Below are 27,669 nucleotides of genomic sequence, written 5' to 3' on the forward strand. Positions count from 1 at the left end.
TTCGTGCTCTGCCTTTGACCTGACCTGAACTGTCCCCTTTCCTACTGCTTACACTTTGCCATTGCCTTCCACTGAGGCTGAGAGAGAGTGACCTATCAATTCCAACTGACCCATGCAATCAATTGGGAATAAAAGGGAAATGCAGCGCAGGCATTCCGACTGTAGCATCTGCATATAACACAAACAACAACAACAACAACAGCAACAATAATAATGGCTCTTAAGTTCCAGGAGCAAGAGGGAAGCAAGCACCCAAAAAATCATGTGCATAAATTGTCAAAAGAGGCTGCTCCTGCTGCATCCATTTCCCCACATCCCCAGCTTCTCTCCACAGCCCTATTTCCCTGGGCAATCCTCCTCTTCCTCTTTCTTCTTTCCGACCCTCACCTCCCTCTGAGCTGCCCTGGCTCCTTCATCCTCCTCCTCCTGCTCCATTATAGGATGCCCTCCGTGGTTCCCTTCTTCCCACTGCTCCCTCCTCCTCCTCCTCCTCCTCCTCCTCCTCCTCCTCCTCCTCCTCCTCCGCCATCATTACTTTCTCCATTCCCCCACACCTCCCTATGACAGTCCTTTGCAGTCCTAAAGCCACCCATATTTCCCCTTCTGCCTTCTGTCACCCTTTGCATCAAGATTCCCCTTTTTCCTTCGGCTCTTTCCTTCTCCCCCTCCCCTCCGGTAAATAGGATCCTAGAGATGGGGGGGGGCCTCGCTCCCCTGGAAGCACAAAGGTCATGATACAACCAAAACCTCCAAAGGGCATGCTAAATGTTGGACAGAAAAGGAAGGCACTGGTGTAGTAAACAGATCCGCTGTGCATGGTTTCGCATCACACAAATCGCCTTGTATAGTGCTAACATCACGTTTTGGGGGAATGACGGAAAAGCAAACAATGTGGTAAAACATCGTGTTATAAGGTCAATTCGCAACATTCGTTTCACTTCCTTAGCGGAATTGAGGGTCCAAAACTTGCGTCTGATAAACTTCTATGCCAGGAACAACACTCCCAATCTACTCCAGCTAGGTACAGGACTAGGCAACTGGAAGACAGATCCCCAGAGTGGTATAGGGCAGCACTAAATAAAGGGAATTTAATTGCACAAGCATGGCTCATTTCATTTCCTAATAGTTAGGAGAACTGTATAAGCACATTGCCAACATAAAAGTTCATTCCTCCAATCTGTTCCAGCTCCCAGGCTGTTCTCAGCTTTGAACTGCCATGATAAAGTGAAACTATTTAGAAGGGCCTGTGTATGTGTGCATGCACATGTGTGCCTTCCAGTTGCCTGTCAGCATGGTGACCCTATGCATTTCATAAGGTTTACTTGGGCAACAAATACTCAGAGGTGGTTTGCCATTGCCTTCCTTTGAAATACAACCTGCAGCACCTGGTATTACTTGGGATTTCCCCATCCAAGTATTAACCAGACCTGATCCTGCTTAGATTCCCAGATCAGATGGTATCTGGTGTCTTCAGGGCATTTAACTCTTCTTGTTCCACTGAGAAGTTCTAAATGTTTTGCCATGATATTGACAAGGAATGTAGAATCCTGGTGGCAAGTGCCACACTCAATATACAGCCCCAGACATCTGATCCAGACATAGTTATCTGCTTGGATAATGGGATAATGGGGAGTATAACCTCTGGCAAGCTTGCTGTTTCCTAGCAAACTACCCAATGAATTTCATAGGGTTTTCTTATGCAAGGAATACTCAGAGATGGTTTTGCCTGTTCCTGCCTCTGAAATATAGCCTACTGCACCTGGTATTCATTGGTGGTTTCCCATCTAAGTACTAACTACAGTTGATCCTGCTGAGCTTCCAAGATCAGATGGCATCTGGTGCTTTTAGGGTATTTAACTAGAACTCTTAAAAATCCCACTATTGTTGAATTCTGCTAATATTAAGTGAATAATCCTGTTTTGCCTTGTATTGAATGGAAAGAAGAACAAGTAATAAGATGAGGTTTCTTTTTTCTCCAGCTTTGCCCTGCCAATACTGCCAGCTTCAAGCAACACCAGTGTGCCAGTTTCAACGCCAAGGCCTTTGGGAAACACTATTATCACTGGATGCCTCTTTATCCAGGTTTGCCTTTGCTAATTTTTTCAAAAGATGTTGCTAGATGTGAGCAGTTGTTAAGCCTGGGGGATCTACTTCTTTCTCCTACTCAAACATTTTGAGAATTGCCAACTGGAGACAGAGGCAAAATACAGTGGGGCCTCCGCATACGCGGACTTTTTATAAGCGGCTTTGAGCATACGCACTTAATCCGCTGCGCGCGTGCCCGTTGCACCCCGCGTGTGCCCGTTGCGCCTCACGCACGCACCCATTGCACCCCGCGCACCTCCGCGCCCCCCGTGCACGAGCCCCATTGTTTACAATGGGGCTCGAGCATAGGCGGAAATCGCCATACGCAGCGGGATCCGGAACGGATCCCCCGCGTATGGCGAGGTTCCACTGTAATGTTTTAGGAAGGTGGGCACAGAATTTTAGAACAAGATGTCTCAGAGTTCCTGCCCAGGTCAGGAATTTGTTTTTCATAGCAGAAATGGAATGGGCACACAGATCTTTTGCCCATACCCATTTATGCCTATTTCTTACTCTATACCTCCCGCCACCAGTTTTCTTTTAAAATTCAGCAGCATAGTTTAGAAGGAAAATAAAACTTTGCTGTTATTTTTAATCACTGGTAGCCACAAATTATTATTATTATAGCAACAGCAATAGCAATTACATTTCTATACTGCTGATCAGTGCACTTAAGCACTCCTTAAGCGGTTTACAAATTGTAAGCTAATTGCCCTCAACAATCTGGGTACTCATTTTAGTGACCTAGGAAGGATGCAAACCTGAGTCAAGCTTGAGCGCTTTCACTGGTATTGAACTCGCAACCTTGCGGTTTGTGAGTGAGTGGCTGCAGTACAGGCATTTAATCACTGCCACCAGGGCTCCTTTGCACTGGATGACCTATTCAAGTACTGCCACAGAAAGGACTGTTCTTTGGTCTCTGGATCATAGTGACAATTCATTCAAAAAAATTATCACTAGGTACAGGTAGTTCAAAATGCTGTAAAATTAACTTGGAGGTATTCACTCAATTTCGTTTCTAGTCAGCAATTCAAACATTTTGGCACCCACTTGGATGACAGCTTCTGCATCGTCAACTGCTCATGAATTATAAACCCAGTGCATTCCCATAATATCTCTAGTGTCTCAGCAATTGTTTTAGCTGAGATTTTCTGATCTGCCAAAACCAGGTCATGAACACACTCTACAATTTCAGGAACTGACTCTGTTGAAGGCCTCCTAGGCCTTCCTACATCTTTGGTCTCAAAATCGACATGCTGAAAGGTGGCATGCCGCTTCTCCACACTTCAGTATGATAGGCACTTGTCACTCAATGTTTGCATCATATACTCTTGGATTTCCTTTGGAGGTTTCTTTTACAGGTGCAGGAATGTCACAATGGCATGGAGTTCAGCACCTAAAGACCCCACACTTTTAGTTGACATGGTTTTATTAGTGATATGGAAAAAAAATTAGAAATTAGAACCATGATGCTACAAATTGGCAGTTTGCAATACACAACAACACTCTTTCAAGCTACAGTGACAAAATTAATCTCAGATTTTGGGAAGTGGGTTGGGCCAAGAACTTCTCAGCACCTCTTCACACACACACACACACACACACACACACACACACACACGTGCTGTGGCAGATGAAATTGAGTACTGGCCCATGGAAACAATAAAGCTGTTAGACTAAGGAGCCGTAGTACTCAGGGTGCCCAGAAATGAAGAAATGACAATCAGTTTTACTCTGTAGGTGCAACCAGCATGTTTCCCTTTCTAGAACCAAGAAATTGTCACTGGTGGGATTTCCTTGCCTGGATAGCTATGAATTGACTTTAGCAACAGCCGGCACACAACTCCAGTAGAGTCACCTTCAGTCTGTTAATTTCCTCTTCCCTGAGCTACCTCCTTTGGTTCCTCCTTTGTTCCCATTTATATTGTGTTTTGTTGTAGATGATTACACCAGCATCTCCAACAAGCCATGTGATCTTCAGTGCACCACCAGAAGTGGAGAAAGACAGCTGATGGCACGGGCTCAGGATGGCACGTCGTGCAAGGATGGGACCTACCAAGGGGTTTGCATCAGTGGAAAGTGTGAGGTAATACTTTGGAAACAGGAGCTGCTTACTGGACTCATTTAGGATCAAGAGGAGTTTTGCCACTTGCATCCGCTGGAGCTACGGCGTATAGATTTCTTGACTTGGAAAAGTGACTATTGAAGATAGAAGTACAGTCATGCTTTCTTGGTTCATGTCAAAGATTTTTTTAGTTCAGCAGTCTTTCTACTTTGCAGGTAGATTTGTCTAGGAAACTTGTAAAATAGATATTAAGTCTACACCCCCTCCTGTTTTTGTCCCCTTGTCCCATGCTAGCAACTAGTATCATGAGGAATAACTTCTTCTGGAGCAAGGCTGGGGAAAACGTAGATATCCAGATCTTGCTGGACTGTAACTCACATGAATCCCAGCCAGAATAGTTTATGTTGAGTGATCGTGGAAATTTCAATCCCACAGTATTGCAGAGTTGGAAGCAGGAGTGGGGTCTCACAGATTTCACCACTGTTGTGGAACTTGCTTTTTATCTTTCATGGTAGGTAGCCATTAACAGATCTGTTCTCCGTGGGAGTGTCCAATATGATGCACAGAGCCAGCTAAGATGGTGACAGGCACTGTGTCCAGTGTTGCCGATTGGTCAGTCCTAGGTGTTGTAGGACAAAAAGTAACTCTTCTAAGCTCTGGTTGTAAGTGCTTCCTTTTGTCCATTCTAGTCTACTGCCAATCATTTAAGTGGGTATGACTCCTTACTATAGTATATCTCTTTCTCTCTTTCCCCAGGAGAAAGGCTGGGATATAAATTCAGTAAAGGGGAAATAAAGAGTTCTGGGCAGGGACAGGAAGGAACCAGGCATACTTTTACTTATACAGCATACAGTGGAGCCATTGGAACAACAAAAGCCAAGCAGCTGACAGTCTGAATTTAAGAGAGGGGCCATAGTGATGGGGACAGAAGAGAAAGAAGGACTGCAGAGCAATAGCAAGTACATTGCTGTATCAATTATCAGTGCACTTAAGCACTCCCTAAGTGGTTTACAATGTGTAAGCTAACTGCCCCCAGCAAGCTGGGTATTCGTTTTAGCGATGTCAGAAGGATGCCAGGCAGAGTTGACCCTGAGCCCCTGTCTGGTATGGAACTCACAACTTTGTAGTTTGTGAGTGGCTGAGTACAGGCATTTAACCACTGTGCTACCAGGGCTCCTGAGGGTAAATGCAAGTAGTTGCTCACATGCATATACTTGAGTTTGATTTAGTTGAGAAAGAGACGATAGAGAGCTACACACAATTTTTAAAGTTTGGATTTTTAACTGGGGTTTGATTAGGCTGTATTGAAGGTTTCAGACTGTAAGCCGGCCTCCTTTTTTCCCCCTCCCAGCCAATAGGGTGTGATGGCAGCCTCTATTCTTCCCAGGTGATGGACCGATGCCGTGTGTGTGGAGGAGATGGAAGCACTTGCTATCGAGTCTCTGGCAGTTTCCGAAAGGGGATCTCACAGTTAGGTACACTTTGCTAAAAATGTTGAGCTGTTTCTTGTATTGTATGGTTGTGGCTCCCTGGCTTTTAAATATGACTATGGCAAATACAAACATCTTGGGCTGACATAGGGATTCATTCCAAAACTGATGGTGGTGGTGGGAAGAGATGAGCTTACAGGATGGATGCTACTGGGCTTGCCCCATTGGTTTATGCAGAATGTGGTGCAGAACTGGGATTCTGGACTGCACATTACATATAGCAAGAGAAGAACAGCTTCAGAAAGCAGTAAAGAAGGTTAAGGAGGTAGGGATTGTAGCCATTTATTTCCTTGCTGCATTTCTTGCTGAGTGTTATCCTCTTCTCTTGCAACTGGAACTCCCAGAAGTTTTGCAAATACTTCTAGGATCAGAAGACAGACATCTTGGATGTGATTGTTGTGGTAGAGATCTGGGATTACACACCCCTTCACATCACTTTACATGGATTCCTTTTTTCATGTCGCAAGAAGTGAACATATGATTGTTCTTAAATGTTACCATGTAATTTGTAGTTCTGCTCACAGAGAGACCTCAGTTCCATTGTGTTAATATCTGACATGATAAATAATTTCAATCAAGTAATTCAAATTAAGATTAACATACAGTTGTGCTTGTTTTATTCTGCACATTATTTATTTGTAAAATGTTTCTGTCATTTTGTGAAAGAATGAGAGGAAGCAGATGAAACAGTGATTAGGACTATGTGGGGAAAGGAATTTGAATAGAGTTTCAGAAAGTAATGGATGAAAATGAAACTGTGTTGCATGGGACCTAGATCATGCCTGAGTTTTTCCTTTCTTTCTGAGTGGGCTAGGAGAAATGATGGATCAGAATTTGGAAACATTACTTTATTGGGATTACAATTCCCACAAATCCTCCTGTCACTAGCCATGCTGGCTATGGGATTTCTCAGAGCTGTAGGCGAAAAAACTAGCTTTTCCAAGCTCTGGGAACATTCAGATGCTGCAGAGGAAATAGCAGATTTTGCACAGAAACTTCCACATTTGGAATTACAAAAATCATCTCTCTGTCACCGTCCATCCTTTGAACACAAAGTGGCTGTGTCATTCATTCAAAGATGAGGTTCACAAGTCAGTTCTTCCAGATATCATCATAGCACTAGATGGGGATAGAGAGCCATTCCTGGTGCATGGCTCCATTCGCTTTTCAACAGAGAGGGGAATTTTTACATAAAGATATATCTACTTCTTACACTGAAACAAAGATACCCCCCACAACTCCCTCCCCAGACACAGCCAAGGATATGTCTTTATAATGTGTACCAAATCCTACTCCAAACGTTAAGATTTAAGGCATAACAATCCAATTTCCAACCTTGTATTCTGCTTTCCCAGATTCTGCCCGCCCTCTCTGGGTAAGACCATACAGTTAGGTTTTGCTGCGAGTCCCTTAAGTGAATCTGGTGGTCTTAGGTACAGTGGAGGATTCTGTTCAGTTCTCATGGTATAAATCGGATTTCACTGCCAGCTTAGAACCTTATCGCATTACAAAAGTAAGACAAGAGGCAGTGAGATAGATGTGGCTTTTTGTTTACCTCGCCTCATGTCCTCAAAGTATTTCCATTCTTTTCCCAAGGAGGAGGATGGTAAAAGCATGTCTTTTGTCTTGTTTGAAAAATCTGTTTGGCGAAAGGCATGCTTTTATGACCATCTCCTTCTGGAAGGAGAACAGAAGTACTACGAAGTCATGTGGGGAGGTAAGCAGAAAGCTGCTTCTATCTTGCTCCATCTCATCTTTTGTAATGTGATAAGACTCTTAGATGGCCTCTCTTTGTGGAGTAAAGATGTAGCAGAGTTCATGTTGTTCACCTCAGGCAGCAAAATGTCTTCTACCAGCCCTGAGGGTCTGCTTCAGAATCCCAAGTACCAAATGGTCTCTGGATTTCTCTGGCTATTTGTGTGGGCACCTTGGAAGACAGGTACCAGCTTCTTTGAAAATCACTGAAAGGCAGATGACACATTCTTTGGAAAGTCCCATTTCACCCTTGCTGGTGCATTGCACGCTACCGTTTTTGATTCATACCACCCATGACTGTTAATCTAGCTTGCTGGGGTAATGGGAAATGTAGTCCAGAACATCTGGAAAGCACCATTTGAGACTGTCTGTAGCATACATACTATGTCATGGAGAGACCTGAGTCCAGAGTTCCATGTATACATAGAGCCCACATCTCCATGCTTGATTTCAGAAAACACATCTTCCAGTGCTTCCAAAAGATGCCCAGTATGATTTCATTTGATTTGCTTCAAGCTCGACTCAGGCTTGCATCCTTCCGAGGAGGGAGCTAAAATGAGTACCCAGACTGTTGGGGGCAAATTAGCTTACTTGCTAATTAGCTTACTTGCTGTTCACCGCTATGATCTTTGGAATAGCGGTATATAAATAAAACAAATTAATTAAATTAATTAATTCTAGGGGTGTGGAACAGTCCAGTGGAACAGTGACTGGCTCCCTCTCCTTTGACATGCAGAGAGTGTGTGCACTGGAGCTTCAGAATGAACACCTGACTTTCTCCCTTTTTAGAGGGAGAGAACGCATTCCAGTGCTGCATCTGCATGACTACGCATTCACATGGAGGCATTGGTTCATTGTTACTAGGAGGAGTTCCATAACTCAGATCAAGACACCAAAATTTAGCCCAGGAAGTGAGCAGCTGTGGGAGGCTAGAGGCTGCATTAGACCACCTGGGGAATTTGGAGGGCCAGACTCCCACTATACCCCTGCAAAAAAATTTTTTTTGCCCCAAAGTGTCCCTAAATGCACTCTAGGGGCATCTCCCCCCCCCCCATGTTTTAAACCCTCTCCCCAGCCATTTTAGGCCCTGAAGAGACCTGCACTTTGCCCACCCCTGATTTAACCCTTCCTGATTAAATCAGTATGACAGAAGAACTTGCAAAATAAGGGATTTACTAATATATACCTAATATGTTCTCAACCAATGTGAATCTACATGCAGACCACATTTGCTGTCCCCCCTTACATTTCTGGAAGTGTAGCAGAAACAAAATCTACACATTAACAAAGTGTGAAGGAGCACTTGCCTTGCAGGAGGACACTTTCTTTTTAAAGATATGTTGTTCTTTTTGTATGGTGTAGCAGATCTGGCAGGACATTAGCAGGGTGCACCCCCTTCCTGTATGTACACATTGGCTCCTGGACCTGCTGATATTGCACACCCCTGTTTTAAATGGAGAACTAAAACAAGAATGTAATGAACATGTTTATCATAAAGATAGGAGCAGCCAGTGGTTGGCTACAACTCCCCATTGAGTTTAAGGTCTGTAACAAACTCATGTTTGCTTGATGTGTTGTGAAAGGGCCTAGATATACTGAGCTAATTTAACTCATATGGCAGCAGAGAAACTACCAAATTACTTGACGGAATAACATCAGTCAGTTTATCCAATTTTGGTTTTGTGATTTTTCTATGGCTCTGTTTTCTTAGGCTATGTGTTCATCACCAATATACCTGCTGGTGCTACAGATATTCTTATTATTGAGCAGAGGAAAGCAGAGAACATACTGGGTAAGCAACAGAAATGAGTCTTCCCTCGGGACTAATTTGTCTCATAGTGCAGAGTGCTTAAGTGACTTAATTATGGTATGTATAACTGCCTTGCCTCCAAGCTTTCATAATGTAGAGTTCTTATTCTGGATCATTTCATTCAGACTAAATTATATCCCTAAGTTCTAGGGTTCATAACCATCAAAGAGGATTAAAGCACTGCAGTGATACAACTTTTTATCAAGAGCTTTTAAACACCACAAATTAACTACTTCTGAATGTGTCCTGACCACCTGTTCAGTCAGAGTGGCATTTTTATCAAATATCTCAGGACCTGCCTGTGCCTATATGGATCAGTTTTTCTGTTCAGAATAGTTTAATTAACTCGATGTTTTTTACAACCCCCAAACAACCTATTGAACCTAGATAAGAGTTATGTTTCTGTAAGGTTTTGTGGGATGTGGAAAAGATGTTTATTTAGGATATAGGTGCATGCCGCAACCCTGTTTGAACAGCATGTGTAGCCCACATGACTCCTCTTTCTAGAGATATGACAGATCTAAGGAATCATGTGCTATGCTATGCAAGATTTTTACCAGTTGTGTGTGTATGGAGGAGGACAAGATAGGAGTTTTGCTCAGAGGTAGAACACATGTGTTGCATGTGGAAGGGTCTTGGTTACAATTACAGTTAAAAAGATCTGAAGTATTAAAGATTGTAGGGATCTGCCTGCGATCTTGGGAGAACTCTGGCAAACTCAGCCATTGTTGTTGATCTTGTGCTGAACCACTCATTCTTGATGTTAACAGAGAGGAAAGGGGGGCTGTGTTTGCCCATCCTCTCCAGTCCATACCACACCAATGGGCATCACCTCTTAGTAGTTCTTCCCTACTCTTTGACTAGCAGGATTTCTCATTGCCCACATAACTGATAGAGTTCCACATTACTGCCTTCTCTTGAAATGTGTTCTATAGGTAATAAACTCTGGGTACTACTAGTGAATGTTTTTTCTGTGATCTCATAAGCCTACATTCCTCGTGAGTACATTTTTTCCATAGTTGTTCATACCGTGAAGGAAGAAAGAAGGGGCTTTTGCCTGTGTTTTGGCTCAAGGGGGAGAAGATGACAAATAGGACAACCTGTGGCCTTACGGATATTTTTTGGAATGCTTACCCAGCATCCCATTCACTGGTGTGGAGTGATGGAGACTGTTATCTAACTGCCTCTGGATGGCCCCACATTTTCTGTTTCTTCAATAAGCATTTTAAGGAGAGCTTACCTTTGCTTACCTGAGAGCTGGTGGAACATCTTATATGCCAGATTGCTCCTCTGATTTAGTAGTTGTGGATCCCTAAATTAATACCAACAAGATATTTTTGCCTTTCTTCTGCCCCCTCGGTAGCACTGGCTGATGATTCTGGGCACTTCTTCTTCAATGGGAATTCGGCTATTGACAACCCACAGAACTTCAAAGTGGCTGGTACCATCTTCAAATACCGCCGGCCTTCAAACCTCCATTCTGATGGACTGGAATACATTATTGCACAGGGGCCCACCAACCAGTCTCTCAATGCCATGGTAAGTAAGAGCATACAGTACATCTAATTGATTGCTTTGTTCTCCCATAAGTCACAAGACTGGAAATTGGGTGCCTGATCTATAACCTGCTTTGAAAAAAAAGTTCCTGAGTCAAACTGTTTTTGAAGTCTGACATCATACAGGAAAGATTCTAGAGCAGATCATTAAACAGAGAATTGTGAACATCTAGAATGCAATGCCATAATCACAAAAGTCAACATGGGTTTCAGAGACAAACAGGTCATGCCAGACAAATCTTGATCTCTTTGATAAAATTACCAGCTTGGTAGATGAAGGGATGCTGTGGAATAGTATATCTTTTTCAGTAAGGCCTTTGACAAGGTTCCCCAGGACATTCTTGCAAACCAGCTAGTGAAATGTGGGCTAGAAAAGGAACTGTTAAATGGATCTGTAATTGGTTGACGCGCGAACCCAAAGGGTGCTCAACAAGGCTCCTTTTTCATCCTGAGAGAAGTGACAGTGGGGTCCCACAGGCTTCTGTCCTGGGCCCAGTGCTATTCAACATCTTTATCAATGACTTGGATGACAGGATTGGGAGCATACTTATCAAATTTGCAGTGACACCAAATTAGGAGGAGTAGCTAACACACCCAAGGACAGGATTTAAATTCACAATGACCTGAACAGACTAGAAAGTGGGCCACAGCTAACAGAATGACTTCAACAGGAAGAAATGTGTACTGCACTTTGGGGAAAAAATGAAATACAAGATAGGATGTGGGACACCTGGCTGAATGAGACTACGGGGCCATTCATACTATCTTTCACCTAGTTTTGAAATCAGTTCTTCCATTGTGACGTTCATATTGGGCCAGATTCTGTCACAATCCATGTCGAGGCTTGCATAAGAAATGCTATCGAATTCACACTAAATCTGTCTTTCTGAAAGACCCGGGTTCCACGAAATATGAACTTGCCCTCGATCATGATTGGGGAAAATTCAGGGAGGATTAGGTCAGAGGGCGGGCAGAGGTCAGATCATTCCTCTCCTCACTCGGAGGGGGGGGGGGGGAGGAGGAGGAGGAGGAGGAGGAGGAAAGAGCCAAAGGAAAAAGGGGAATCTGGAGGAAGGGTGACAGGAGGCAAAAGGGGAAATCAGGGTGACGGGGCTGCCAGGGCTGTCCGAGGGAGGCGGGGGGGGGCAGTGTGGGGGAGGGGAGGGGAGGGAGGAGGAAGGAGGGAGGATGAAGGAGCTGTGGGAGAAGGGGCCATGGAAGGCATGGAGCAGGAGGCGTGATGAGAGGAGCCAGGGCAGCTCCCGAGGGAGGGGGAGGGTCGGGTAAGAGGAGGAGGAGGATTGCCAGGGAAATTGGGCTGCGGGGCCAAGCCGGAGGAGGATGTAGGGAAATCAGGCTGTAAACACGACTTTTATTTTTGACAACTTATGCGCATGATTTTTGGGTGACATGTCTGTGTGCTTGCTGTGCTACTTTATTTCCTCTTGCTCCTGGATTATTTTGTTGTTGTTGTTGTTGTGTTGTTGTTAGTGTATATGAGGATGCTACAGTCAGAATGCCTGCACTGCATTTCCCTTTTATTTCCCAATTGATTCCATGGGTCAGTTGGACTGACAGGTCACTCTCTCTCAGCCTCAGTGGAAGGCAATGGCAAAGCTCCTCTGAGAGAATGCAGCAGGAGGAAAAGGGTCTTCAGGTCGGTGAAAGGCAGGGCATGAACGGAGCTCCCATCAGGCACCTTTCCCCCCTTTTTTATTTTTTAAAATTATTTTTGACAAAATATGTGCATGTTTTTTTCTTGAGACAGATATATAGATAGAGAGGTGGGGGTAGCTTGCTGTGCTGGTTCACTTTCCTTTCATTTGCTCGTTCCCAGCAAAGGGGAAATGTTGCAAAGGGCAAGACTTGTAATGGAAGCTACAATTTGTGTACATTTGTTGCTCTTGCAATTTGGCCAATTGGCAAAATGATACATGCTTTTGCTACTGTCTCTAAGGAATTCAGAGCAAAAATAGATAGCTAGATAGATAGATGGATGGATGCATGGCAACCGCATCCTTTTCTGGCATTTTCGAGGTGAGGAATTTATTATTATTATTATTATTATTATTATTATATTATTATTATTACATGTGTAAAGGGCATGGGGTGGCAAGGAGCTGGCGATACAGGATGCATTACCTTGCATTTTGGGTTGAAAATGCCCACAACACACACACACACACAAAGAGGTTTTTAAATTTGACAAAATGTGCGTGTTTTGGTGCATTTTAGTCCTGGCTCTTTAAAAAAAAAGGAGGGGGAAAGCACACTTCCGATGCCCCAATGAGTGCTTTAACGTCACCTATGTGATCGCTTGATTGACAACAGGCGCCTTCATGGTAAAACCTGATTTCTGAAGAAGACATTTGGGTTAAAATGCCCCTCTTCTTGTAGTGGGCACTTATTAACGGAGAGATTCGGGAGCCCCCCCCCCCAAATCTTCCCAGTTCCTTCAGGAGCAAATCCACCAGTGGGATGGGGCCTAAATGTGAAAAGGATCTAGGAGTCAAACTAGACCACAAATTGAACATGAGTCAACCTGTGATGCTGCAGCTAAAAAGGTTAATGCAATTTTAGGCTGCATCATAAAAGTATAGTGTCTTGGTCAAGAGAAGTCATAGTGTCACTCTGTTCTGCTCTGGTCAAGCCCCACCTGGAATACTGTGTCCAGTTCTGGGCACCACAATCAAAAGGACATTGAGAAACTAGAACGTGTCCAAAGGAGAGTGACTAAATGTGTGAAGGGTCTGGGAAACCATGCCCTATGAGGAACGACTCAGGGAGCTGGGGATGTTTAGCCTGGAAGGAAGAGAGGTTAAGAGATGTTGATAGCCCGTTTATATTTGAAGAGGATGTCATATTGAGGAGGGAGCAAGCTTGTTTTCTGCTGCTCCAGGACTAGGACCCAGTAATGGATGCAAAACTACAGGAAAAGAGATTCCACCTCAAACATTAGGAGGAAACCTCTGACAGTAAGGGCTGTTCGACAGTGGAACACACCTCCCTCCTCGGAGTGTGTGGTGTGCCTTCCTTGGAGGTCTTTAAGCAGAGGCTGGATGGCCATCTGTCGGGGGATGCTTGGATTGAAAGTTCCTGCATGGCAGGCGGGTTGGACCTGGATGGCCCTTGCGGTCTCTCCAAATCTACGATGCTATGATTCTATAAGTGGAACGAATCACCTTAAATCCTGAGTTCTGTGGGAATTTCTCAGAGGTTCTGAGAGAAGGTGCTGAGAGAAAGGGGAATCACTTAGAAAGTTCCAAATTGGACCACAGTGCTGTTTGGATCATGGGTAGAAAGGGAAAATTCAATAGTTTATCGTTGGTTCTATTTCATGTTCTTTCTTTTGTTCTCTTTGTTGAACTCAGTACTACAATTTCAATTGGAATGCCCCATGTAACCTATGACTACACAGTGCCAGGACGCTTTCACCAGCTCTTCAAACAGTTTCCCCTATCTTCAAGATGTCTCTCCATCTTCACTTACCGGGAGCCCGCCAACAATCATCAGGAGGCAGTTGCTCCCATTCCTGTAGATTTCAATGCCACTTGGATCTCTCTTGCACCAGAAGGCATTGGGGACGTTTCTCACAGGGAGAGGCGCATGGAGGCATGGGCTTCAAAAGCCAGAACTTCTTCCCCAGTAACTCCAGTGCTCAAGGGAGGACTGGGTTGGAAGCACCGGGCAGAGGAGGAAAGGTTTGGTTTCCAGGTCCGACAGTTTATCATACAAATGGAGCAGGCGAAGATGAAGAGGTGGCAGCCAGCAGGGAAACAGGTTGGGTAGTATTTTTCCCCCCACACTTTATTTTCTCAGCATGGGGGAGATCTGGATTATTTCTGCCTTCTTCATGAGCTGCTGTGTGTGGATGTTTGTTAAGATGGAAAGAATCCCTCTGTCAAGCGAAGAAAATACTCTGTTCAGAAATGGTCAAACTTTGGTGAGATTTTTCTCATTTGGGGAATGTTTTACATGAAAAATGTGCAAAAGAACAACTTTTGCGGAGCAAAAAATAACAACAACCCAACATTTTTTTGGAAGAAAACAGTATCTGGGCCAAAATACAGGTTTCTGCAGATTATCTATATATCTATATATAGGATAGATAGATAGATAGATAGAGAGAGAGAGGAGAGAGCGGAGAGGCAGATAAACTACTTTTTTTGGCACAACAATTTTTCCATTTTTGCAAATTAAAAAAAAAAGTCCCAAAGAACAAAAAACAATCCTACCATTTTGCCCCAAGGAGAGAAAACCTAAGGATTTTTTGTCCTTGCATGTGACAAAAGCCCATCTCTCATGCTACAAATGTTGTATATATGTAGAAAGCTCACAACATGTATTCACATTTTCATTAGTTTTGCAGGTGTTTACTCGATTCAGATTATTTTTTTTCCTGAAAGTAGGGAAGGTGGGGAGAGTGGGGGGGCTTTTGGAGTTTCAAAGAGCAGATTAGTGGGCAGAGGACAAGTCTGCTGACACAAAAGGTGTGTAGACGGTTGTGTGAAAAGCTACAGAAGCCATGGGGGAGTGGGAGGCGAATACCTATTATTAGTCTGAGTTAATTTGTAACATTCAGCATGAAAATTCTCCCCCCCCCAAAAAAAAATTCATTCTAAATACCAGCTCATTGCAAACTTGATTGCCATAAAAGGTAGACATGGTATGCCTCACTGTGTACACACCCTAAACACATTTGGGTCACCCAAGTGGCCCAAACTAATGTGGGTTCCAAAGGATAAGCCAATAGAAGTCTCTTTCAACAAACTGTTTGTGGAGTTTTTGAGCCATAAGAAATGTAATGTGTAGTAATCTGTGGTTACGGTTATTAGTGAGCCAGCAACGGTGTAGTGTGTAGTGGTTTAAGTATTGGTCTATGGCCTTGGGACTAGGGTTTTGATTCCTTGTTCAGTCATGGAAATCCACCAGGTCACCTTGAGTGAGTCCACACCCCTCAGCCCCAGGAAATCCCATGATGCTTCACTTTAGGGTCACCATAAATAGAAATGCTTGAAGGCATGCCACAACAAAGGGTTTATAGGATTATTAGTTGGATCTGTAATGGTAGAATTTATATATATATATATTATATATATATATATATATATATATATAATTGCAGTCAGGATTTGGGGTAGGGGTCAGAGCCCTACTGTGTATTAGTTGCATGTCCTTTTTTCTCCCCCCACCCCTTCTTTCCCCCTTTTGCTTCTTTCGTTTCTTATCTTTGATGGTATATTACTTTGACTGTAAATTAGATTGTTCCTCGCTAAAGTTAATTTTTTAAAAAATCAATCAATCAAGAAAGATTCCTTACTTTAAACTCTGTGCTGGATACTGAATTATATCTCAAATCATCCGAAGCTATTTTGAGAGGAGATCTTGTAGTACCTTTGAGACTAACTGAAGATTAAAGAAGTTGGCAGCATGACCTTTTGTCGACTTCAGTCTACTTCCTCAGATGCATATAGTGGAGTGGAACCAGGGAACAGTCATTATATGCCATAGGTATGTGAGTCCACTCCACTATATGCAACTGAGGAGAAGTAGACTGAAGTTACAAAATCTCATACTGCCAACCTCTTTACTTCGGGTTAGTCTCAAAGGTGGTCCAAGATCTCTCTGCGTACTTATTCTACAGACTGACATGGCTAATCTTTGAATTCTACCACTATGGAAAGCCTCTTAAATTTTTGAAGAAGAATTAACTTGCCAATATATGTGGTCAAATTAGTATAATTCCAATTTGAGACATTCCTTTAATTCGTAAGGTGATACCTAGTAAGGTGATACCAATTGTTTTCTTGTGTGAAATAGCTCTCTCGGGCTTACTGTTGTGTGCTTTCTTTAAGACCTCAGGCTCAACCATATTACAGTTAGCACAGTCATGCCTCATGGTGCAGCCAGGCCCCAAGAGACTAGCAGGATGGACATCCAGGGTGCGTCTCTTCCGGAACTGTGTCTCCAGGATCCACAAAACGCTGCCATTTGTAGAGAGCTGCATTATCTGGCAATCAACTGGGGAGGAGAATTCAACAGCAGTGTTTTGGGGAGACCCATTGGTGGAGTGGCCAGAAAGGACTACACAAGCAACCCCCAAGAAAGAATTTCTTGAACATGTGAATGCTGGAGTTTATGAGTGATGAGGCAACAAATGACACAACTATCACATCATCTTCCAAGCCCGTTCCAGCTCCACCTTTCACTGGGCTTGTGAACAAACACCTGTCAGAACCTCATCAGGGCCCTAGTACTGAAAGGTGAGATCAGAATGTGCTCCCTGGGAAAGGGAGTATGTCCTCTTATTACAAAAGACAGCTATAGGCGGGGTCAGACCGCCGCTTTGCGGCGGTCTGCCGCCGCCGCCGTAGGTCCGCGGGGAGCCGGACCTTCACACGGCCCGACTCCGTGCGGGACCGAAAAAGAAGCTCCAAAATGGGCTTCTTTTTAGTCGCGTTTGCACGTAGTGAGGCGCCAGGGGCACACCACTACGTCACAACGCCCGCGACGCGTACAGACGCTCCAGCGTCCGACTACGTAAAGATGGCGGCGCCCGTTAGAACAGGGCGCCGCCATCTTGTACGTATTCAATACGTACTAGGGTTGGGGGTGCGGAAGCACCGCCCCTTCCTAACCCTAGTACGTATTGATGACGTCTATTTGGCGGTCTGTAAACCGCCATAATATAAAAAGAGAATGTGCAGGGAGTCTCAGCCAAGCTGTGCAACTGGCTTTCTCTCAGTTTCACCATTTGCAAGAGACCTACATGACAGCAAACTGAATTCATCCTTGTCTCGTTTTAAGATTCTGAGAGTTGGCCACCTTGTGAAAAAAGGTGATGATGAATGTGGGAAGAATATCTTGACAGCTTCACAACCTCAACCAGTTGTGCTAGTCATAGCCAGCTTCTGTCTGTGCTTAAAGAAACTTTTTCTTCCCCTAGGCCTGTTTACAGACTGCCAAAATAAAGCTGCTTCAGTCTGATGCATGGGTCCTAAAGTCCGGAGGTCGCGCCAAGCCACACTCCATTCCTAAGCACAGTCTGTAACAGGCCATATTCTTCTTCAGGAGTGTGGCGTAGTGTCCTCATCGTTCACTTTGGGAGGAGCAGCTTAAAAACACACATTTTGATAGGCCTACAACTGAGTGAATTATAGACTATTAAAGAACATCATTCTTTGGGGACCCTACCTAGCCCTTTCAGCAGCAAGAAAGGGTAGCAAAGGCTTACTTCCCATTGTAGATTAACCATTCCGGATTTTGTGTAAGCTTCGTTTTTTTCCTGCTTCCCCTGCAGCATGATCGAACTGAACCCCCTTTGCCATGATGACATCAGCCGGCTGGACATGTATCGCTGGAAAGTCTCGGCCTCTTGCTCCCTGCCGACTCCATTGCACATCAGGTAGTTTTGTGGCGGCTGCTGGTGGTTTTGAGAGATGAATGTTGTAAGAGACCCAATCTTTAGCTTCTTTTGCCTGATTTCTAGCACCTGAAAGTCCTATGAAAGCCTTTTCTAGAATCAGGCAACAATGTACTGCGTGTGTTTTAATTCCAGTTTCTAGCAGTGGATTTACGTATGTTTATATGTGGGTTAACACTAAATTGCATGAGCAGCCTTTTTTAACCAAGCATTCTCAAATGGGTTGACCACAACTCTCATCATCCTCAGTTGTCTGCTATGGTTGTCTAAGTTCCAGAAGACGTTCCTAGATATGCTTTAGGGTTCAACCTAGAACCTCTCTTAGCTCCCAATCCTATGAGGTATGTTCTCCCCCCCCCCATCTGTCCTACTTTATATATCCATTTATTCTGTTTGCTTATATATGTGTGTGTTTAAGTATATGTGTTTCCTCTTGCTACTCAGGAGTACTTAAATTGCTGCTGTGCGCATGCCTTATAAAATCAAATATAGTAATTGTATTAATATTAATGTTAATAATGCATCTCACTTCCAAAACCCTGTTTGCATCTTGATGTGTATCCAAGCTCTAACTACATGTGCAGCCTGGGTCCTCAAAAGCATCCGAGGACTTCCAAGAAGCAGTGAGAAAAAAGCAATGAGTGGCTGTGCTTCCATATGTCTGTCTTTCCCCTGTTGAAAGACAGATGTGGCTTCTTCCATTGGGGGGGAACAGAATGACGTTTCTTTGTGGAGGAGGAAATGTTTCCTTTTCCCCGCAGCTAAGGCCCAGAAGCATGGGGAGAGCAAATGGGCCTTCCCTGTGGGTCTGATTCCATTGCTTTTTTGGAATGAACACTGAAAGGGGGACAATGAATTGCTTTGTCCATTGGGGCTGGTCATTGAAACAATGTTGACTGAAAAGAGCCACTGCTTGGTGCCTATCCAGGGTCAGCACTTCCTATGCTATGTGTGTCCGCTATGATGGAGTGGAAGTGGAGGAGACCATATTGTGATGCGTTGACTCGTGCTGAACCCTCTATGAATTCTGTGCTGGCAGCGACTGCCAACCCAGGTAAGTAAGAGAATGAACCAACTCCGGAGGAGATTTGCAAGTTAATTAATGCGACTGCATTTTGAGCCATCTTATCCCAAAATATTTCTCAGATAAATTCTATCGATGGTGAATGCTTATTTAAACATTTATTATATGTTTAATGTTTATATAGTCAATATTAAGTAACCAAATTCAATTTGCAGTAAGTTTTAAAAAAGGAAAAGGGGTTTCAGTTAAGTGGGGCTACTTGGTAAACATCCCTTGATGTTACCGATCGACAAACAGAACACTCTGTTTATTTACAACTTCCTTAGATCCTGTTTGTCAGGGACGTAGCCAAGGGGGGGATCTTGGGGTCGGACCCCCCTCTCCATTAGAAAAAGAATGGTGTGTGCTGCTGCACCGCTGCACCCAAGCCCATTATAATGGTGGCACTTAGTCTGGACTCCCCCTCCTAAATCCTGTCTACGTCCCTGTGTTTGTAATGTTTATACGTCATATGTAATAAAATGTTGACTTGACTTATGATGCAGTATGCTACTATGCACTTTTGTAATTCAGTTTCAGTCCTGAATCATTATGGAGTTTATTTTCCTAGTCGTACCTTTTACATGCATTCCTGCTATAATCTTTCCTATGAAAAACGAGTGAAGCAATACAGCTTATTCCTATACTGCATATTTCCATTAAGAGTCTAATTTTACTCTTCTGGCTTGAAATGCCACCACCATGATTGACATATTTTGTAATTGGAAAAATTATCAGCCTTGGCTGCATTGAACTTTCCTTTGGCTGTCCAGTGTCATTGCGGGTAGCTTTTTATATTGCAGGTATGACTCAATTGGTTAAACCAGTGCTGGCAGCAATAAAATATATTCTGCTATGAATTCACCGTTTTCACAAACTTAATGCTGGATAATTTCTTCTCCCATTTGTATCTCCTACCTTTACAACTTTCTGAAGAACTGAGTTATTAGCTATATATAGTTTACATACTTTTAGACTTGTCAGGTTGTCCAGTTGGAGCAGGGACGTAGCCAAGGGGGGGTTCTTGGGGTCCGGACCCCCCTTTCCGTTAGCTAAAAATGAATGTGTGTGCTGCCGCGCCGCTGCACACACCAGCCCCATTATAATGGTGGCACTTAGTCTGGACCCCCTCCCTTCCCAAAATCCTGGCTACATCCCTGGTTGGGTGGTCAAGTTTTTAAGGCAAAGCTCAGCATTGTTGCTTAGAAAATACAGTAGGGCAGTGCAAAATCAGTCGGTTCATAAGTCCCCTTCCTTGCATTGTCTTTCATCTTTTGTTTTTGACTCAAGGCAAAAGTATGTTACATTAAATACAGTGTGCAGCAAAAGAGCCTTTCTTGTTACGTACAAGTACAGTGGGTGCTTGTTATCTGCTGGGGGTTTGGTTTCAGGACCCTCCATGGATAAAAAAAAACAAAAACACCCAGTGGATACTCAAATCCCATTAAAGACAATGGCATAGCAGAATAGTGTCCCTTCAATAAATTGGAAAATCAAGGTTTGCTATTTGGAATGTACACTTTTTTGGAAATATTTTTAAGCTGTGGATACTTGAATCGTGGATAAAAAAATCTGTGGATAAGGAAGGCTAACTGTATAGTCATGTGTGACCCTGGTCATCTACCATTATTCCAATGGCTACCTTAGCTAGACATGATGGGAGTTGCAGAGTTGGGCTGGCATCCCATTGATTCACTTTATGCCTGTTTATGTCTTTTTAATTTTCATTGTTGCAAAGGTTGGTACAGTATTCTCTTTCAGCCTCCACAACAGCCAAAGCCCTCGCCTTCATAATTCAGGTGCTAGAACCCGCTCCTCCTGACTATTCCTTGATGGGTGGAAAGAAGAAAAGGCACTGAAAAAGTGAAGTATCTTGCTATGTCCCCATAATCAGATGCAGAATGATTTTGTTTACATCTGTGGATCTCAGCAGACAATGTAATCATTTTGCATCTGGCTATGGGGGTATAGTCAGACACTCCCCACAGCTCAGATTTTGTTTCTTTCTAAATGATGAGTCCAGGAGGTACTGAGAGTAGATATGTACCATAGTTTTGCAAATGGAACTATTATAGTATGTTGTGCCCTAGAGGGTCTTGGCCTTGGAGTCTAGCAACTGGTGGATGGCTCCAGGTTGCCCACCTTGATATAGATAATAAAGAAAAGCATTCTGAATAAGCAACAAGTCTCTTTCATTTAGATTATCATGGGGTTGAGCAATGGGGTGGGGGAGTTACTTATCTGCAGCATACTCTTTCTTCCCTTCCCCAATGCATCTGTCTCATGTAGCTATATAAATGGAAGATCTATCTCATATAGAGCTAGTTTAAGAGAAAGAGTCTTCTCAGTGCCTGCTCCCAGGCTCTGGAATTTCCTCCCTAGAAAGGCCAGGTCGGCCCCATCCCTGCACTCCTTTTGGCAGCAGATAAAAAAAAATTAATGCTACAAGGCTTTCTAAAACTAATAAGGGTAGGACTTTAAATGCTGTGCAAAGTTTGTATAGAGTTTTTTTTTTAATTTTTAAAAATATTTTACATTTTAATTCTAATGCTTTTAACTTTTTAAAATTGTTTAATTGATACTTTAAACTTTGTATTTACATTTTAATGGTTTGTATTGTTTTTAACTTGTACTATTTTAAAATTTGCAGGGGTCGCTGTGTTGGCCATTTAGCAAGTTCAAAGAAAAAATCACGAAACAGTGATACCTTTACTGGCCAACCAAAATGCACAATATACTTGTTGCAAGCTTTCGAAGCTCCACTTCATTAGTTGCCTTGAGTTCCTATACTACTACTACTACTACTAATAATAATAATAATAATAAAATTTATTTGTATCCCGCCCCTCTGGGAACAATTGGAGCAGCTAACAAAGTTAAAAATACAAAACATATAAAATCCCTGGTACCCTCCCCTCCTTAAAAAGGTATTAAATCCAATGCAATATTTAAAAAACAGAACAAACAACAACAACAAACAAACAAACATACAAGTTAAAAACTGACCAGAAGGTCAACAACATCACTCAGCAAACAATCAATGGGAGCAGCAGTATCTTTCCCAGACGTTCTTCTAAGGCCGGGTTCTCTATTCTGGGAAGGTCTGCCGGAAGAGATCCGTCTTAACAGCCTTTTTAAAGCTGTCTAAGGATGTAAGTAGACGGATCTCATCCGGCAGGCCGTTCCACAGTCTGGGGGCGACGATGGAAAATGCCCTCTGGGAGAAAGGCAGGATACAAATAAATAAAATAATAAGAATATGTCTTAACTCAGAAAATTCCACTCCTCTATCCTTCATAGTGACCTTAAATTAAGTAGAGGTTTCTCTTTCTTTGCTTTTATCTTGGGTCTCGTGTGCAGGTGGGAAACCAGCCGGTGGAGTGAGTGTTCCAGGACTTGCAGTGAAGGCTATCAGTACCGAACTGTGCGCTGTTGGAAGATGCTGGCTCCAGGCTTTGATAGCTCTGTTTATGATGATATGTGTGAATCAGCTGGACTAACCAGACCTATGGAGAGAAAACAATGCAAGAACAAAGCTTGTGGCCCACAGTGGGAGCTGTCAGAGTGGTCTGAGGTATGTGCTTCCTTGTGAGAATTAAGCCAAAGAATGATCAGTAACAGAGACGAGGAGAGTATAACACATGGCCACCAGAACCATGTCTGGGATGTTGGCAAATAAATAATTTTGCCAAAAGGACCCTATGTTAGGTTTGACTTTGGGTCGTGACAAATCAGAAATGACTTAAAGATTTTGAGGATGGAAAGGTATGATAAGGGTTAGTATCAATGTTCTGCAGGGCCTCACTGGGCCCTCCCCTGACAGTTGTACATGTTGTCTGCAACATGTTGTCTATGTCCATTTTGTCTGCAAAATGCAGCTGGGGAAATAGCTGAGTAATCCCAAATACAGAACTAAATGTCTCTGAGGAATAACAGAGGAAGCCTTTAGAGACAGGTTTAAGGTATAAGAGAGAACAGGACTCCTGCACCTTCAATAACTGTGTAGAAGAAGAAATGGCAAGCTGTACCTTGTGAAACTCCCTTCCTAAAGAACTCTAAAGGATGCACGAGCCCTATCCTGGCCTTTTGAATCTGCTGTCCAGTGTGGAAGTCAGTGCTAGTAGTCTTCCTCTTCCATAACACATGAATGTGACTGATAGTCATTCTAAAGAGCTTCTTTATAACATTGGCCTGGTGTGTTTTCTTAAGCTTACTTATTCTAGGGGCTTGTTCCCACTATGCTTTAAAGCGAATTGCCAATCAGTTTATATGGCTGTCATTCCCATTTGAAACCGGTTCTGATCCTAATGTGATCAGTTTCAATTGTGATAAAGTGAGGCAAACGCAAAAATTCTTTCCTGACACTAATTTGTTGGTGGTTCTTTTGGAAAGAATTGATTCTGGAGCGTGTTCAACAAGTGGGAACGACAGATCTGAATCACATGATTCTGGAGGGGAGAGACTAATGGCAGAGGGGTGTTTACCATCCCTCCTCAGTTTTTGGTAGCTCCACCACTCCCCCCCTCACTCAGCGCTGCCTTTGTGCTTGTGGTGTGACCTATGGATGCATTTTAAAAAGAATAATAAAACATTTGATTAATTGATTTTGCAACTATTTGCAAAGGCAACTATTGCAAAACCAATGAATCAAATCTTCAGTCAATTTATTTTTTTAAAAAAACATATCTATAAATGCCATGGAGCACTTTGAGGGTTTTAGCACTGTACTCCGGAGCACCTCTTTGGGGGAAGCACCTCCTGAGTGCCTGCCAGTGCCCTTTCCCCACCCAGAGCCCGGGTTGCAGCCTATCTCACTGATGATGCACAGATGATTGTTATCTGCTGGGGTTTGGTTTCAGGACCCTCCATGGATAAAAAAAACCAGTGGATGCTCAAATCCCATTAAAGACAATGGCATAGCAGAATAGTGTCCCTTCAATAAATTGGAAAATCAAGGTTTGCTATTTGGAATTTACACTTTTTTTGGAAATATATACTTGAATTGTGGATAAAAAAATCTGTGGATAAGGAAGGCTAACTGTATAGGAGAAATACCATATTTACAGATATGTTTACTTAATTCAATAAACTTGTTAGCTTTTCCTTCAGTTTAAACTCCCATAGTAGGAGAACACCCCACCACCACCAACACCGAAAGGCCTAGTCTGCCTGGTTGCCTGAGTATCAATGCGATTTAAGTAAGTGTGAATTGAGTCATCATTTAACATTTGATGCAATTGGCCTGCTCTAAGTTGGCTTACCAGTAGGATTCAGGACTTGGAGTGTCAGTGATCCAGGATGTAAGGCACTGAAAACTGACGACAGGAGGCTCTGGTTTGAGAACATCTTAATATAAGTGACTGCCATCCTGTATACATGCACTTTACAGTTACCATTGCACTTTGAGATTGCACATGCTGAGCTCTTTGTCTATGAAATTATGGTTTTGAATTGTTCTAATGGTCAATAAAAACCTTTGCTTTTTTAGTGACCATTTGTAATGGTCCCACAAATTTGGTGCCTGTGTTACCTTATCTTGCTGCATGACCATATCAAGAAGGCATGCCCATTGTGAATTGCTTGTGCTAATCACCTCAGGAATATTAAATAACTTTTCTGTGAAGGGTAGAAGAAAATGGTGCTATAGTCTGTCTGTCTGGAGTAACTGTAGGCACAACATAATAACACACTGTCCCCCCCCCCCGCTTTATTGATGTCATCTTTCATGATTTCCTCCCCTTGTTCTTGTCCTATGCTGCAACCTCTCTACTCTCTGCTATCCCCTTCTTTACAGTGTTCTGCTCGGTGTGGTGGCCCTGGGACTATGAAGAGGGAAGTGCGTTGCTCAGCAGAACCAAATTTGTGCAACAATTCTGTGAGGCCTGTCAGTGAGAAGGAATGCTCAGGGCCTCCTTGTGACAGGCACTGGACTGCCTCGGACTGGGGACCGGTGAGTCAACACTGAGTGTTCTTTCTATTTTCTTCTCTTCACTTCTACCTTAAGAGGACAGCATTAAGGGGATAAGGAGCTTACAGGTTTGTGGTGTGGGCAGTAACAGGCCCATTGTCACCCCTTTTGAAGCCTTCTATTTCACACTCAGAGTCAGTTCTTGGACTCCTGTTTCTTTGTCACGTGCCCTAGATATGAATGGTTCTGTGCAGGTGGAGTGAAGATGCTTACTTGTCTGCAAAGGAACTTCAGTGTGTTGCAAAGGATCCTGTGGGATGATTCTGGGTGTCACTTTTCTCATGTGGTACACTGGCAAAACCTGTTGGGCATCACTGCTGCCTCATGAGAAAATGTTCTACCTCCAACATCTCCCTTTGGCTTTGCATTTTTTGCTAAGGTTGGTAGAAGCAGTATAACTATTTTTCAGGGAAGCTGTCCATTAAAGGTGATCTTTTTAGTGTGGGACTTGTGTTATTTTCTAGTCCTGGAGTGGGCAATACTGCCTGTATTTTCAGAAATTATCTTACAGGCATGAGGTTTCTTTTTTAAAGAAAAATGAAATTTTCCATCCATCTCAAATTATGCATAGCTGTATAGATGCATTAAACTCATACAAAAAACCATAATGGCAGATGCAACCCCTTTCACCTTAAATATTACTGTTCAGTCACTGCTAGCTTGAAAGGCCTTTTTGTTTCTCCAAGTGCTCAGGTTTGTGTGGTGAAGGTCGGATGAGCCGTTTTGTCACATGCCGCAATTTGGAAGGGAAAGTGATTTCGGACTCCCAGTGCAATCCCAACACCAAGCCTCTAGCAATCTATCCCTGTGGCGATAAGAACTGCCCTGCACACTGGATTGAGCAGGAGTGGGATCAGGTGAGTCTGCACTTGATCATGACATTGATTGTATTAGGAAACAAAGCACTCAGCCTCCTAATGATGAGTGCGTTTTTTGGTTAACCCTGTAAGTCATTTCTGTGCATCTCTTTATCTGAGCTTTCCATTTAGGGTGTCAAAGGTCCAAAATATCAGTCCCATATGCCATTATGGCAGCATGCAAGCTGAGGGACCAGCTTGGTCATATTTTGGTACAACAACAACAGTTGGAACAAAGGAACAATTTATGTGAACCTGTTCCGGGCCTTGTCACCCCTGTGTGAGTTGACATGTAGCAAGGAAGACGCTTGGGGAAAGAATTATGGGAATGACCATGAGGTTTCCTCCATCATTCTGCTGGCGTCAACTGATGCTCAGCCCCTCCCCTTCCCTCCCATAACATAGCCAAACTAATAATCAGCTGGTGGGACTTGGAGAAACAGTAAGGCCTCTTGCATTGGCCTTCTGAGAGAGAGTGCTGTTCATTTAATATTTATTAAGTTAACTTGCATGGTTTTGCCTTCTGTGGTGGGGAGAAAAAGAGACATAAACTTGAAATCTAAATGATAACGATCTATAGCCTCCAACTTCTTGAGTTGGCCAGAAACATAATACAGTTAGCCCTCCACATTTGTGGCTTTGACTTTTGCAGATGTGATTATTTGTGGTTTTAATTAATATGTTCTCTCTAGGAATCTTTAGATCCTCCAGTGCAACTCTGCTAGTTGACCATTGTGTTTTGCTGGAGAACCTAAAAGGTCCAAGAGAAAACACTTTTCTAGGCATTTGATTCTATGATCAACGTCTGGCAGATGTTGACCATAGAGTTGCATTGGAGGACCTGGAGATTCCCAGAGAGGTATTCTCTTAGGTAAAAAGAACAAGGGTTTCCACCCCCGCCCCCAGTTTTTCCACATTCATAGGGGTCCTTCACCCCTAACCTCAGCGAATGTGGAGGGACCACTGTAATAATGTAATAGCAAGATAACACAACTCACATCCTTGGTATAATGGAAAGGGGAATAGAATAGTCCTAGATTAATGAAAAGGTGTAATGGTTTGAGTGTTTGACTAGGTCACTGGGAGACCAGGGTTCGAACACCTGCTTGGTCATGGAAACCTAGTGGATGACCACTCACACTTTCGCAACCTCAGAGGAGGATAAGAGCAAAGTCCCTTTGAACAAATTTGCCAAAAAGATCCTATGTTAGGTTTGACTTTGGGTCATCACAAATCAGAAATGACTTAAAGGAACACAACAACAACCAGTAAAACATGATACTTATGATAACAGAGAGCCATGGTGGTGTTCAGGGAAGCGTTCCCAAACATTACATGATTGTTATCCAATGTTATTTTAATTTGCTGTCTGCTATATTTTATTATTTGAATGTTAAGATGTATTACATATATATTACATATATTAATATGTATTATGTTTAATTATTTTTGTAGAATGTATGCCATAAGCAGGTTTATTTTATCTATTTTTATTTATTGTATGTACAGTGCTGTATAAATTTACAGCATTTTATAAATAAAGCATAATAATAATAATAATAATAATAATAATAATAATAATAATAATAATAATAAT

The 27,669-nt window shown here is 43.0% G+C and overlaps 1 pseudogene; it reads left to right on the forward strand.

Moving 5' to 3' along the window:
- LOC121929035 overlaps positions 1-27,669 on the forward strand; it is a 45,101-nt pseudogene that overhangs the window by 12,236 nt on the left and 5,196 nt on the right.

This window comes from Sceloporus undulatus, chromosome 4 (genome assembly GCF_019175285.1).
Source record: "Sceloporus undulatus isolate JIND9_A2432 ecotype Alabama chromosome 4, SceUnd_v1.1, whole genome shotgun sequence".
NCBI lineage: Eukaryota > Metazoa > Chordata > Lepidosauria > Squamata > Phrynosomatidae > Sceloporus > Sceloporus undulatus.